The 13,984-nt window shown below is 42.0% G+C and overlaps 1 long non-coding RNA gene across 1 annotated transcript in view; it reads left to right on the top strand.

Annotated features, from left to right (window-relative positions):
- The window catches only part of LOC121134671, a 31,073-nt gene extending 18,928 nt beyond the window's left edge, over positions 1-12,145 (top strand). The window contains exon 3 of the long non-coding RNA XR_005871786.1: positions 11,194-12,145. This is a non-coding gene — a long non-coding RNA (uncharacterized LOC121134671). The remainder of the gene's footprint in view (positions 1-11,193) is intronic.
- The last annotated feature ends 1,839 nt before the right edge of the window (positions 12,146-13,984 follow it).

The following is a 13,984-nucleotide window of genomic DNA, read 5'->3' as shown; positions in this document are numbered from 1 at the left end:
GATTGCAACCTGCAGCTGTTCCACAGCCTATCCAAACCTAGGTGTTCTGTGTCTGTCCTTTCTTCATTCCCTCATTGAGCGAGTGAGGCTTTCAGGACCCAGTCAAGTAGGTCATGGTACCTACCACAGAGACCCCCTGCCTCTACTTTCTTGTGCTAGGATTACAGGTGCTAATTCCTAGGTACCCTTTTTCCCTGGGTTTTTGGGATCCAGATTAAGGTCATTATCTTCTCATGCTTGCGTGGCAAGTATTTTACCAACAGAGCCACCTCCCCAGTCCCTTCTCTTATGCCTTTAATCTGGAATGGCCACGGGACAGCATGTGAGCTAGGACAAAGTCATGAACAGACAGCATCAAGAGAGAAGGAAAGAGCAGCATGATAGGACACGGCCCTGGCAGTTGAGGAGGTACTTCCAACAGGCAGATGGTCATAAATCATCCATGCCACGTGCTCATGTTCGGAGCAGACGTAACATCCTAAGCACCACTAATGCCCCTGTGAAGGCGTCCAGCTCAGAGGGGAGCAACTGAAGGTTGGCTTGTTGTGTCCTCCCGCTCCAACTTTACTGATGGAATAGAAGCCAAAATGAAGTATCCAAGGTCCCTAAGTTAGGCAGCAGCAAGGAAGTTATATCAACTTAGGTCCCAGTGCAAGAGCAGAAGGAAGAAAGTGGATGAACGACATCTAGACATTGGAATCACTGTGAGAGATGTTTCTGTGAATAAGCAGATGGCTCGAAAGCCAGCTCTGTAATTATTTTGCATTTTGCATCTGTTTCAACCTCTCTCTCTCTCTCTCTCTCTCTCTCTCTCTCTCTCTCTGTCTCTCTCATTCACTCTCTGTCTCTCTCTCTCTCCACCCCCACCACACATACACACACCCCGTATTTAAAAACAAGGGGACTATATCAGGGAGGAAAATCAAGCAGTGTTACATGTTAGCTGGTGTAATTCCTTTGGGCATATTTGGAAAAGGAGAGGTCTTCAGGAGGGAGCACCAGTATGCTTTGTCTAGAAAGACCTCTGATGATTTAATTGTGCCTTTGATAGTGGGAATTCTGTTTCTTGATTCCTTAAATATGCTAGAATTATCAGGGGTACATATGTAGTCCTACATAATGTAAGAGTCATATTTAATTAAATTAATGTAACTGAAATACTTCAGTTGGCTTAACTTGTTCATTTTCTCTAACTAAATATCAGCATACAGTAAAAATTTTATTAATCACAGTAATGAGAAATTTTATATTAAATATATATATTACATTTAGTTTAAACGTTAATAGTCGACATTATTTTAATAAATTGTGCTAAGGGAGTATATACGGAGTAAGTCTCTCATGCAGATTTTATTGGTTGCTGCATAGTTAATGGCACTAATGTGATCAGCGTCTGGATTGTGATCATAAGATCAGTAGTTAAAATGATTGAAATATAAATTAGGAGCTGGAATAATTGTTTGTTAGAAGCTCAGATAATAACTGTTTGGTAATGCTTCGAGGGTTGAAGAAATAAAACATTAAAATGGGCTGCAGTGGCATGCGTAAGGAATACTTGGAGGCAGACAAAGACACGGGATGTTTTTAGGGGCTGTTTTCCTCGCTCCTTCAGGGAGACGCCAGGAGGACCTTGCTGCGGCTCCTCCTGGCTCTTCTTGGTTCCTCTGTAAGCCTCCTTCCTGCAGCCAGCTGCCCTCCTCTCTCCTTGTCTACTCTTTAATGATGGCGACCGTGTGCCACTCTCTTGCACTGAAATACCTAACAGAGAACTGGAAGAAAGGCTTCCTGTTTCCCGAGGGCTGAAATGCCACAGATTACCAGAATTCTTTTTTGTAAAGGGCTTTAATTGGTGCTAACTATGTTAAACTTTGTGGACCATACAATCATTGAAACTATTCCACTCTGCACTATCAGGCTCAGAAAACAGCCATTAGACAATAGCATGGGACTGTGTATGACTGTGTGCCCATAACATTTTATACAAACAAACAAAGCTGGGCTGGAGATGGCTTGGTGCTTGCTGGTCTTGTAAAGGACCTGGTTTCAAGTCACACAGCACCCACATGGTGGTTCACAGCAATTGACAACTCTTTTTCCAGGCATCTGATGTCCTCTTCTGACCTCCTTGGGCACTAAACACAAACTAACGCACATACTCACACATAACATAAAATGAATAAATCTAATTAAAGAAACAAAGCTGAATCTGGCCTGCTTGCTAATTTGCCATATCTTATTCTATGTTGTTATATGTTTCTCTGACCCAATGACGTTCAGTGTCCTCAACTTCCTTCACAGAAATTTTGAGGCAGAAATGAACCCCAGGGCTTTACAGTCCTAGCCAGGCTTTACAATCCTACATCCAAGACCTATTAAATGAGGCAATAATGAATTCCCTTTATCCATTTGTATGCTGTGTAGTCCTGACTAAGTGAAATTGGCGATTTCTGAAACCAGAACAAAAACCAAACCAAAACCAAAAGGCCAGAAGTAATCTATTTTCTATACCTCACCAGGGAAGACATTCTCTACATAAGGTCAGATGGAAACAATATTTAATCATTAAGAAAGACATTTTAGGTGATTTCACTTGTGAATTTTCCTATCTGAACTTTTGATGTGTCTCTTCCAAAGTCTTGGTGGTCGACACACTGGAAAAGCACTTTCCTTGGTTTGGAATCCATGTCTGTCACACAGCCTCTTCACTCCAATCCATTCACTGCCGCTTCATTTCATGTAATTTCCCTTTAGTTATTTCTCAGTTCAAACATATTTTCCTTGTGGGGTTCTTGGGTACACATGAGCAATGTGTCCTCTCACTCTCATTGAACAATCTCTTTGGGAAGGTAGGGATTTCAATAAATGACCTTTTATGTCTTCTTCTTGAGTTATTCTGAAAGTGGTATAATTTCATATTTTTCCTCTTAATCTCTTTCTCAGATCAACTATTTCAACTGTCAGTCATTCATTGTCAATGAATGTGTGTGTTAAATGTGTTAATTTCCATTAGCATCCCTGTATTTACTCACTGTGGTCAATGCACTGTGACAAACAATGTTGGTAGAAACAAAGAATTCAAATCTTGTTTCTTCTCTGCAGTCCTTAGGGAGTAGCATCTCACATGTAAAACTGGATGTCATTAGCACTATACAAACAACACAGAAGTTAACATGTCATGCTGCAAAGGCCTTTGTTCTCCACAGCTCATGAATGAAAACAAACCTTAGATGGTTTTTCTAACCATACTGGCTCTTCATGCTGTGGGGTCCAAGACCTCCTTGCCCTCAAGGCAGATACCAACCATGGTAAGGCACTAGTCATTAGAACAATCTCATGGCCATAGATGGCTAACAATGCAAGCAATTCAACAAGTTGGCTTTGGTTTACCAAGAAGCATAGTGCTCTAACTTGTTCTCCAAATGCTTTCCTTGATTTGTGACAAAGTGAGCTTGGATTTTACTGACCATCTCAAATGCAGCTAACTGTCTAACTGAGTAGAGACCTGGACCTTTCAGGTATTGTTTAGGGCCGTATCAAACTGAATATCATCGAGATTATTAGCTACCTATAATCTCACATTTTATTATTATTATTTTCATCTTAAGAATGTTTTCTGCCACTTGTCACAGAGAGATTGACAGAGCACAGGTAATAGACATGAGGCCTGAAAGATTGGATAGTGTCTTCACAGATTTCTCAGTATCATCACAATTTCAAATATGTGTATTTACATACAAACCTGCATCTGACTGTTAAATACACTTTTCAAGGTGAGGTAAAAGAAAAGATGCAAAGATGCTCATGTTAGACATACTTATTGTTCATTGGATGTACACAGACACTGAAGTAATTCTAGGCCTCAGAGGCAGTCAAGACTGGAGAGGGATTTGGGAGCACTTGAACATCTTTTCTCATGCTGAATGTACCTGGTCACCCCGATGACACCTCTATTCTGTATGTCATGGCCTTTACTCATATCTTACAGTTTTTGCCAGATGCTCTTGGACATCAACCTCATGAAATTTCTTAATGAGAATTTCTATTTTTGTTACTGTGTGTATGTGTGGAATGATGTTAAGATAGTTAACATTTTTAGATTTGACCACATATCTTTGATTTATAAATTAACTCACCCACATTTGGCCAGAACTCCAAAAGGAAGTTGTAATGTTCTTTTTTTTAAACTTCCCTTTTATTTATTATTTGTGTCTTTCATGTCATGCATCTCTACCCCCATTCATTTCCCCATCCACATATATATATATATATATATATATATATATATATATATCTTCCCTCTGCCCTTGGAGAGAAAATGGAGGAATCTATAGCTTGGACCTCTGCATCTCCCTAGTGGAGTTAGACCACTGGGTAGTCTGATGTTTCAGCTCTTATCTGAGGCTTCCAGGGCCACTCTGGTCATTGATGTCTGCTTTGTCTTCCCTCCTGATTGGTCCTGGTAGACTCCAGACAAGGCATAAGGCTGAGGGTGTCTGGTTGTGGTATTTGGCTGCCTTGGTAGTTTCTACTGTCAGCGGCAGTTGTTGGAGGGGGCCAAAGGAAGCCTCTGACATTTGTCACCTCTTTAAGTGCTTTAGATCCCCTCACATCTGGACAGCCTAGACTCCATCAACACTATTCCCAGCTAGATTCCTGCTCAGCTCTGACACTTTGCAAAGTCTTCAAATAACAGCACTTTCAAAGGACATTTCAAAGTCAGCACTTTGAAACTCCTCTTTGACACCAACTTTCTATTGACCTCCTAGCTGTTAGCAGCAAATCTCCAGGGCATAGGATACCTGCTCAATGGAGCCCAGCTGGAGACAGCCGGCAATTGTTTCCCTTTCCTCAAACTTTGGTAAGTATACAGCTCAAACTCTAGGCAGCACTGAATACTCTATAGAAATTCTGTTCCCTGAGCTTCAGTGCCAAGAGCCGTATCTCAGTTGCTGGTCAATAAAGGACTCTGATTTGGTCTTATATGTGTGATGGTCTGGAACTTTCTCACATGGCTATCATAGACTCTAACCTTCTGAAACTTTAAGCACCAAATTAACGCTTTCTTCTATAGGTTGCCTTGGTCATGGTGTCATATAAAAGCAATGCAAAAGTAACTAAGACAGCATGTCACTTATACAACAGTGCAAATGACAATCAGGTTTCAGGGCCAAGTTGTAAGTAGCCTTTTCATAGTTGTTTCCCAAAGTTCACAGGTTCTTAAATGGGCATAAAGACCATTTTTTTTGCAGGACAAAATTGGTCTACATGGATAAATTTGTGTTTATGATAACAAATCTTATAATACTTGGGTCTTATCTGTGAAATTTTTAAAGACTTTGCTACGTAACACTTCTTAGACCAGAATTAATCATCTGTATTTCTAGGAAGTCTTAATTTGTTGCTCTTTGTTAGCAATAGAAGAGGTGTGGGCATCTGGACGGGAGCTAGTTATTCTCTGAAGAGCTTAGATTCAAACCTCTCACTAGAAGAGGGCAACATTTCTGCCTTCATCTTGGTACCGTACTATTTCTGGTGGACAAATGCCAGACTGTAAGGCATGATGTGGTCTGGGAGACCCTCCCATGTGGTTTCCCTTGAGTAACAGTTGCTTGGAGGCTTGCTAAAACATCTTCACCAGAGTTGAGTAAAGAAAGAACACACTGATTAACCTTTACCAAGAGTGTGCTGGATAGCTTTAATGAAAGGGAAGGACACTTAATGGGTCTCTCCCTGGTGTAGATATGACTTGCTGGAAGGAAATCTAAGGTTCAGTTTCAGGACACAAGGAACTTGTGTTTGTGTTGGCAAGGCAGAACTAAGGCACATGAAGCAACAGGCTAGCTGTGGGAGTGTATGATTAAGTGACAACTGAATGGTACAGACAGAAAGTGCTCTGGAGGCCTGGCCCTGGGAGAGTTGGCTGAGACTGCCAAGTGTTGACAGGTCTGCAGTGATCTGATATTTTTGTAAGACTCTTGCCCGGGGTTGGAGACGTAGCTGTGACTGTGAACACAGGGATTCTAAAAATCATGACTAGATGATGATCTTGTTTTCTGATGTTCTGGGCTCTGTTAATTGAGATTATATTGGAAACTGTGCAGGACCACAGTTTATGCCTTCTAAGAAGTCATTTAGCTAAGAGTTCCAACAAATACGAGAGTTCTGGAAGACTTGTCAGTTTTTGAGTGCCTGAGAGATCAAGGTCTCCCTTCCTGGGCTTTATGCTGGACTTGCAAGGCCACTATGCCTTATGCTCTCCTCTGAGTGAGGATGATAGTTCTGCTTTCACAGCCTTGTTATGATGGCAGGAGGTCAGGTATACAAGATGCTTGGCACACAGAAGGAGCTTTAGTGCAAACAAAGTTTAGTAGGGTCACTGATGAACAAATGCACACATACAACCCACATCAAAAATGGGAATATAAAGTCAGAGAACATGGGTTGTGTAAGGGTTCAGAGTGGTTCCTGGATCCAAATTCCTGTTTTATAGATGGAGAAAGAGATGTTCAGATAAACTAGATTATTTGCTTAAGCACACATTGCTAGCCACTCCACAGCATTCCCTATCATGTGACTTCCACACTATATTAACATAAGCAGCCTAACTCAGAAATTTCTCTGCCTCTCTTTTCCAACATCTTCCTTTTCTATCTGCTCTGTGCTAGCCACTGTGAGAGACTGGAAACAAGATGCTGGTACCACAGATCCCCTAGCCGCATTGTGGTTTTCAGATTCCCTGGGTGGGGGGTGAAGGATGAATTGGTCTGTCATTAACATCAAGGAAATTCAGGCTCAAAGATGAAGCTAAACTGGTGGGGATTCAAGTAGGAGTCTGGACAGGAAGACTGAGCTTACACCTTTGCCTTAAATTCCTGAAAGTCATAGAAACTGCATTTGCCCCTTCGGTGTAGAATGCTCATCTCTACTTTCTAGTGGTGTTGAGCCCAGGAATGCAATTGTGATGTAGTGTTTGCAGTGGAGCAAGCACTCGGAGTTGGCTGATGTTTTTTGGGAAGAAGCAATGTTGGCATCCGAACCATTGGGAAGGACATCTGGTTCCGTTCCTTGGAGAAACTTCCTTGTACGACAGCGGTTTCTTTGCCTTCCAGGAGCAGCTCTAGCACACTTACCACTAGAAGACTCAAAGTTGTTTAATATTTTATTCAACAATGACCTTGTCCTCCTATTGCTCTCAACATGGCGCCTTACCATATGGAATCAGTGGCTCTGAGGCCACCTGGATTTGCTTGAAAATTCACAAGCAGTGCATCTGCTCGCTTCTCTCCCTCTTTCTTTTAAGAGAAACTGACGTCTCCACCCCACAGTTATTTCTCGGGTTGGTTTCTGATTAGTAAGCAGCCCTTTTGGGTGTCTAAGCTGTTCTTTAGACCCGTTCTTCAACAGCTCCACAGGCTTGTTCATATTGCAGCAGCAACACCTACCATGTCCTTTATAGTGATGTATGACTTTATTAAAGCCCTTGTATTTTCTGTTCAGATTTCTAAACGGTTGATTCGGATGCCTTTTATAACTTAATTTTTGCCAGAGATTTTGCTAAAGGGATCAGCCTGCGTTTTTCTGGCTTCTTAATTGCAAATCTTCGTTGGGACTCTGTTGGGTTGAAATGGAACAGACAGGTCACTGCCCCTAGTCCAGTTTCTCCAGATTCTACAAATCAAAGTCACCACATTGATAAAGTATTTCAATCTTACTTTCAGCAAAGAGTTAAGAGGAAAAGCCTTCCAGCATCTCATTTCACTCACACACACAGCCCATTAGAACCTGCATAAACAAGGCTGACAAGTTGAGATTAATGAGAGTCCCCAAGTGACAAAACAACTTAATTTTCAGAAATTGTAGGAGTTGAACTTTACCAGTGTATTTATATATGAGACAGCCACAGTCAAAAAATTTCCCTAATTGATTATGACCAATAAGTAATAACTTGGAAAACAGTTTTCTGGTATACAAATAACAAATGACTCATAATAGTTAATTGAGGTATTAAGATGCATAAGGGAAGAATATTAGATTGACTAGATAAATGATTCATAATGCAAGGTAAATAATTGGTGAGTTCATACTCCTAAGCAGAATACAGCTCATAAGCAACACTAAGAGTACATCAAATAAAGGGAATTGTGTTTGCTAAATGACCTCTCTGCTAATTGAGTGTTGTAGCTATATTGCCTTCAGGCTCCACTAGATCCCTGCTTTCAGCTAAAGTAGTTCTCTCATAGTTCTGTCCAAGAAGAATTCTCACCTTGGATCTCACAAGCTTATGAGATTACAGGGTGAGGTTCTGTAGAGTGGCTCATGCTAAAATTGGTCTGATTATGGCTGAACCAGGAGTATGGCACCTGACTTTGGATTTCAAGACTAGGTCTCTGACCATAGACCCAGTTGTGGGGGTGCGAGACACCTTGTGTAAGGGCTCTTATCACTATCCATATTGTGGCTTGAACTGATTCACAGATAACAACAGTTGCTTTACATTACACTCCTGTGAGCACCAACAAATATACACACACTTAGGCAGGCTATAGCATATAAATGTGCTCTCACATTTCATCTGCTTAATGCCTTTGCTCTTTGGAGTACCTCAAATAGATATAGTCAACAATTTGAAGAGATGGGAGCAGATGCAGTGCAGATGCTCAGAGGGAGTAGGTGCAGGAGACAAGGAAAAGAGACCAATAGCTCATGGAAACTTTCTCAGGCCAGATATGCCAGCCAACAACACCATGTTCCCAACCTTTACATATATATCAGTCAACAATACCATGTTCCCAGCCCTTTAATATATGCTGGTCAGCAACATCACACTCACAACCCTTACATATATACCAGTCAACAATGCCTTGTTCCCAAGACTTACATATATACCAGTCAACAATGCCTTGTTCCCAGGACTTACATATATACCAGTCAACAACACCATGTTCCCCAATCCTTATTTCAGGTTTCAAGAAAAGACACACGAGAGGAAGGAGATGAAAAGATGAAGAAGGACAATAATTGGGGGATATATAAAGGAAGAGAAGAGAAGTGAGAGGAGAGGAGAGAGGAAAAGAAGTAGGTAATTTACTGCGTATGTTAGTAACAGGGAATGGATCTAGAGCTACTTTCTGGTTAAGGGAGAAGCACTTACACTCCTTAGTATGTAAAATGGGGGAAGTAGTAGAAGCTTCTTGTATGAATGGTTGACTTTAAATGAGTTTGTACAAAACATGTTATCGGAGAAAATTCCTGGCACACAGTAACCAAGGTACAAGGGCTGCCATGACTCCTGTGGTATTAGAGGTGTTGAGTCCTCTGAGGGTAGGTAGAGTGAGTTCATTGATACAACAGCAAACAAAAGTCCTCAAAGTTCATCTTCTCCCATAGGTTACAACTCTTCCCTCTCTGACTAAAGCATTTAAGATAAAAACAAACAAACAATTTAAGAGTCTAGATCTCTTGTAGTCATTGTCTGTTTTCCTAGAATTTACCCAATGGAGATTTCAGTGGGTGCTGTAGAGCATCTGCATATTTAGAGGGACACTAGAATTTCTTGAATGGAATTCTACCCCCAAATCCTGTAATTTAATTGGTTTTAAATTATAGGACATGAAGTTTTGAAATTCTTCCAAACCATTTTACATTTCTTCTAAATGCCTTTTTGAAGCCTTCTCTGCTGATGGAGCATGGGCGGGGGTTACCTTCTCCACTGGCAAACTGATTTATACTCCTTAGTTTCACTGCAGTTTAGTTAAAACACCCTCTTCCATTGTTTCAGGTCAGGGACAAGCAGTCCTTGTTGAGTATCCACCATACCCTTTGTATGCTCCACGGTGTCATTTAATCCCACCCCAAACCTTGAGACATAGAAGATACTCCATATTCAGATGAAGTCTGTAGCATCTACGTGTGAGCTGTGATTCACGCTCTCTTCCCCGGGACCTTCCTTTGCGAATTGTGCCTCATTCACTTAAGCGGCAGCCCTTTCCTTCCACCTTGTTTGAGACAGGCTCTCTTGCTCCCAGCTGCATGTGCCGGTGTCTGATATTCTCCTGGCTCCCCCTCCCCTTGTATCGTAAGAGTGATAATGGACAGCATACGTCTGCCACCAAGTGTCCAGCTTTACATGAATTCTGGATACCCAAACTTTGATTCTTGAGTTTGGGTGGCAAGTGCTTTATCTGGTGACCAAGGCATCTCCCCAGTTCCAAGTCCAGTTTTTGATAACTAAAAAAGAACTTTATCATCAATGCTAGAATTTAATTTTGTGGTTGTTTGAGACAGGATTTAAGGTTAATAGGTGAATTAATTTAAATACAGCAATGGTTTTCTATTCTTTTTTTCTTTGTTTTTTTTTTTTTTCCGAGATTGGGTTTCTCTGCGTTGCTTTGGAATCTGTCCTGGAACTTACTCTGTAGACCAGGCTGGCTTCGAACTCACAGAGATCTGCCTGCCTCTGTCTCTCGAGTGCTGGGATTAAAGGTGTGTGCCACCAATGCCTGGTGGTTTTCTATTGTTTTGTCTGAAAAAAAATAAAAGCAAGGGTCAGAGCCTGGCATTAACAAAATTGGGATATACTCACATAAAGATTCTTTTAATTGTCCGAGGAAGGCTTTATGAATTTTAGTATGGTCTCTGGATTTAGAAACAGCCCTGGGCTCTACTCCTGATGGATTGGTCCAGCAACTTCTTCTAGCAGAGTCATGCTGTCTGTATGTCTCTCCTGTTCCAGACCACCAGGGCTCACTTTCCTTGATAGTAGCATAGATCAGACATCGGTCATCTAAATGGAGTCAACTCTGGCAGGGTTTGTTTTAGCAGGAAAACCTAACCCAAGCCACCCCAGATCCCAAACTCCTGCCCCACTGACTCTGCACTCCTCTTTCCTTTAGTGTAACAGCTTCTGACTTCAGGGAGATACTTTGCTTGTTTTCTATCTATCTTTGTTTTCTCTTCCTTATACTGGAAGCTCTAGTCTGGATTTGCCCTTTTTCACTTATGTGTTCCAAACGCCCAGAGTATTTCTGTTTTATAAAGGTCAAATGAAACCATAAAAACTAAAAAACTTGGATTTTTCAGCAAACCACCTTTCCCCATGGATAATTCGACCTCTGTAAGGAAATTCTTTTGATGACATTCTTCACATTATCTTGGAGTTAGCTACAATCAGCTATGATTTGTTTTTTCTTTTAGGCTGTCTTCATGTCTGCCTTTCAAATTTTCATTCCAAGACGCTACCTGGTTTTATTGTGCATACAGTGAAACAAATTTTGAAATTTTGACTTTGAGATGTCAGCCCCATAGAGGATGTCTTGTCAGCATTGTCTGTCCATCGTATTTCAAAGACAAGGAAGACATCAGCGTGTCACGTGATGGTCACAAGCCCATGGCTGTGCTGCTGCCTAGTGGGTGGCATTTGGAGGAGACACGTAAATGCTGATGGTTGACTTCCTGGCAAATTCTTGTTGCCCTCTGCCACCCTGCCCTACCACCTTGGCTATCGGTTATGTATGCTGTCCTTGTGACCACAGAGAAGGCGATTCTTCAGATCTCATCAGCATTTTCCCTCTTCCCTTCACTAATATAATTTCCAAGATGAACGCTAAAGTTTAGGTGACCCTCACAGTGAAAGCCCCAACTAGATTCCGACACTTGGCTTAATAAGCCCGGAGCAATTCTTTATGAGCTTTGCTTCTCAGAATGCTTGAAAAATTATCCAGTTAGTGTTCCCGCAGCCTCCATCTATGAGTTCATTGGGAAACTATGCATAAGATACTTTGGAAATAAACATACACAAGAAGTTGCAGTTCTGTTTGAATGACCCTATACCTTGGAATGTCTGTAACTGTGAGAATTATAAGACCAAGAAATATGTTCAGGCTGCTGGCTTGAATAGTTACTATTCCTTATATGGAATCCTTACAGACAGGAAGAAAACTTGTATAAACTAAATAGGAATTTTTTCCCCAGCCACTCATGGGCCTCATCCTTGACCTATTTCATTTATAGTTTCCAACACTCTTCCTGCTGTGGGAGTGCCAACTCGTATAGACACTTTGGAAATCAGTATGGAGATTCCTCAGGAAAATGGGAATCAGTCTACCACAAGATCCGGCAATTCCACTCTTAGGCATATATGCAAAAGATACCCATTCATACAACAAGGTTGTCTGTTCCATTATGTTCATAGCAGCATTATTTGTAATAGCCAGAACCTGGAAGCAACCTAGATGCCCATCAACTGAAGAGTGGATAGAGAAAATGTGGTACATTTACACAATGGAGTACTACTCAGTGGAAAAAAAAAACAATGGAATCTTGAAATTTGCTGGCAAATGGATGGCACTAGAAGAAAGCATCCTGAGTGAGGTAACCCAGTCACAAAAAGACAAACATGGTATGTACTCACTCATATATGGATTTTAGGCCTGAAACAGGGAGTGCCAGCCTACAATCTCCAGCCAGAAAGTCTAGGAAACAGAGAGGACCCTAGGAGAGATATGCATGGCAACCCAGAGAAGGGGAACAGGACAGAATCTTCTGAGGTGATTGGGAGCATGAGGGAGAGTGGGTGATGAATCTGGAAGAAAGAGAGAGGGTAAAGAGGAGGAGAGAGGAGGACATGGGGGAGCAGGAAAGTTGAGTTGGGGGAAGAATAGAGGAGACAAGGATGAGAAATGCCATAATAGAAGGAGCCATTATAGGTCTGAAGAGAGATCTGGCACTAGTGAGATGTCCAGAGACCTACAAGGATGACACCAACTGGCAAGCTAGCTAATAGTGGAGAGGCTACATTAAATGCCCTTCCCTGTAACGTGATTGAAGACTTCCCTGTGTGCCATTCTAGAGCCTTCATCCAGTGGCTGAAGGAAGCAGAGGCAGACACCCACAGCTAAACACTGAATTGAACCCCTGGAACCCAGAGAGGGAGGAGTGATGAGCAAAGGGGTTACGACTTGGTGGGTGAGACCCACAGAATCAGCTGACCTGAACAAGGGGGAGCTTATAGACCCCAGACTGATAGCTGAGAGTCCAGCATGGGACTGATCCAGACCCCCTGAAGGTGGGTGTCAGTGAGGAGGTCTCAGCATCCTTTGGGTCCTCAGGCAATAAATCAGCATTTAGCCCTGTCAGCCAGATGGACTTTGGGAGCCCATTCCGTGTGGAGGGATGCTGTCTCCGCCTGGACACATGGGGGGAGGACCTGGGCCCTGCCCCAGATCATATGACAGACTTTCAAGATCCCCAAGAAGGGCCTTAAGCTCCTTAGAGAGTGGAGTGTGGATTGGGGAAGAGGTTGGGGGAGGGTTGAAGGGGGGCAGGGGAGGAGGGGAGGGAGAGGGAGCTAGGGTTGACATGTGAAGCAAATTTGTTTCTAATTTAAATTAAATTAAAAAATAAATTAAAAAAGATATTGTGCCATGAAAAGTTCATTGCTTTCCTGATGGGCTTCCAATAGTCGTCTTCAGAACATCTAATGCTTTTGATGGACCCTGGTTATATTAAAAAAGAGCCACGTATAGGCTCTGACACGCATGAGCATATCACAGCTAGTCCTCAGCCTGTCAGTCAGGCAGTGATTCGGGGTCTGGCTGAAGTGCCCTGTGTGCACTGTATTCATTATTGTTTAGAATTGAAAACATGGACATTCATAAACGCTTGAGCAAGTTCTACAAAAAAAAAGGAGTCCAGTGGGTTCAGAAAAGGACCTGTCTGCATACAGCCTACTTAATTTTTTCTTCTTTTTCTTGATATTGGAATAAATGAAGGAACAAGTTAGGAGCCTCCAGCTGCATGGAGAGCTCTATTTAAGAGGAGTAATTATCCTTTGACACACAACATGGCTGCAAAGGCAGCCGCTGAGCCGTCTCTCCAGGGCCAGTGTGTCTACTTTAGCTGTGTGGCAGGAAGCTCCAAAGCTTTTCTGTGCACTTCTGCTGCTCTGTGGGTCTTTCTAGCCCCATTCTTACAGGGGATTGAAGTA

Source organism: Mesocricetus auratus, unplaced genomic scaffold (genome assembly GCF_017639785.1).
Source record: "Mesocricetus auratus isolate SY011 unplaced genomic scaffold, BCM_Maur_2.0 Super-Scaffold_100029, whole genome shotgun sequence".
Classification (NCBI taxonomy): domain Eukaryota; kingdom Metazoa; phylum Chordata; class Mammalia; order Rodentia; family Cricetidae; genus Mesocricetus; species Mesocricetus auratus.
The sequence above is the reverse complement of the archived record's forward strand: the minus strand, read 5'-3'. Positions and strand labels throughout refer to the sequence as shown.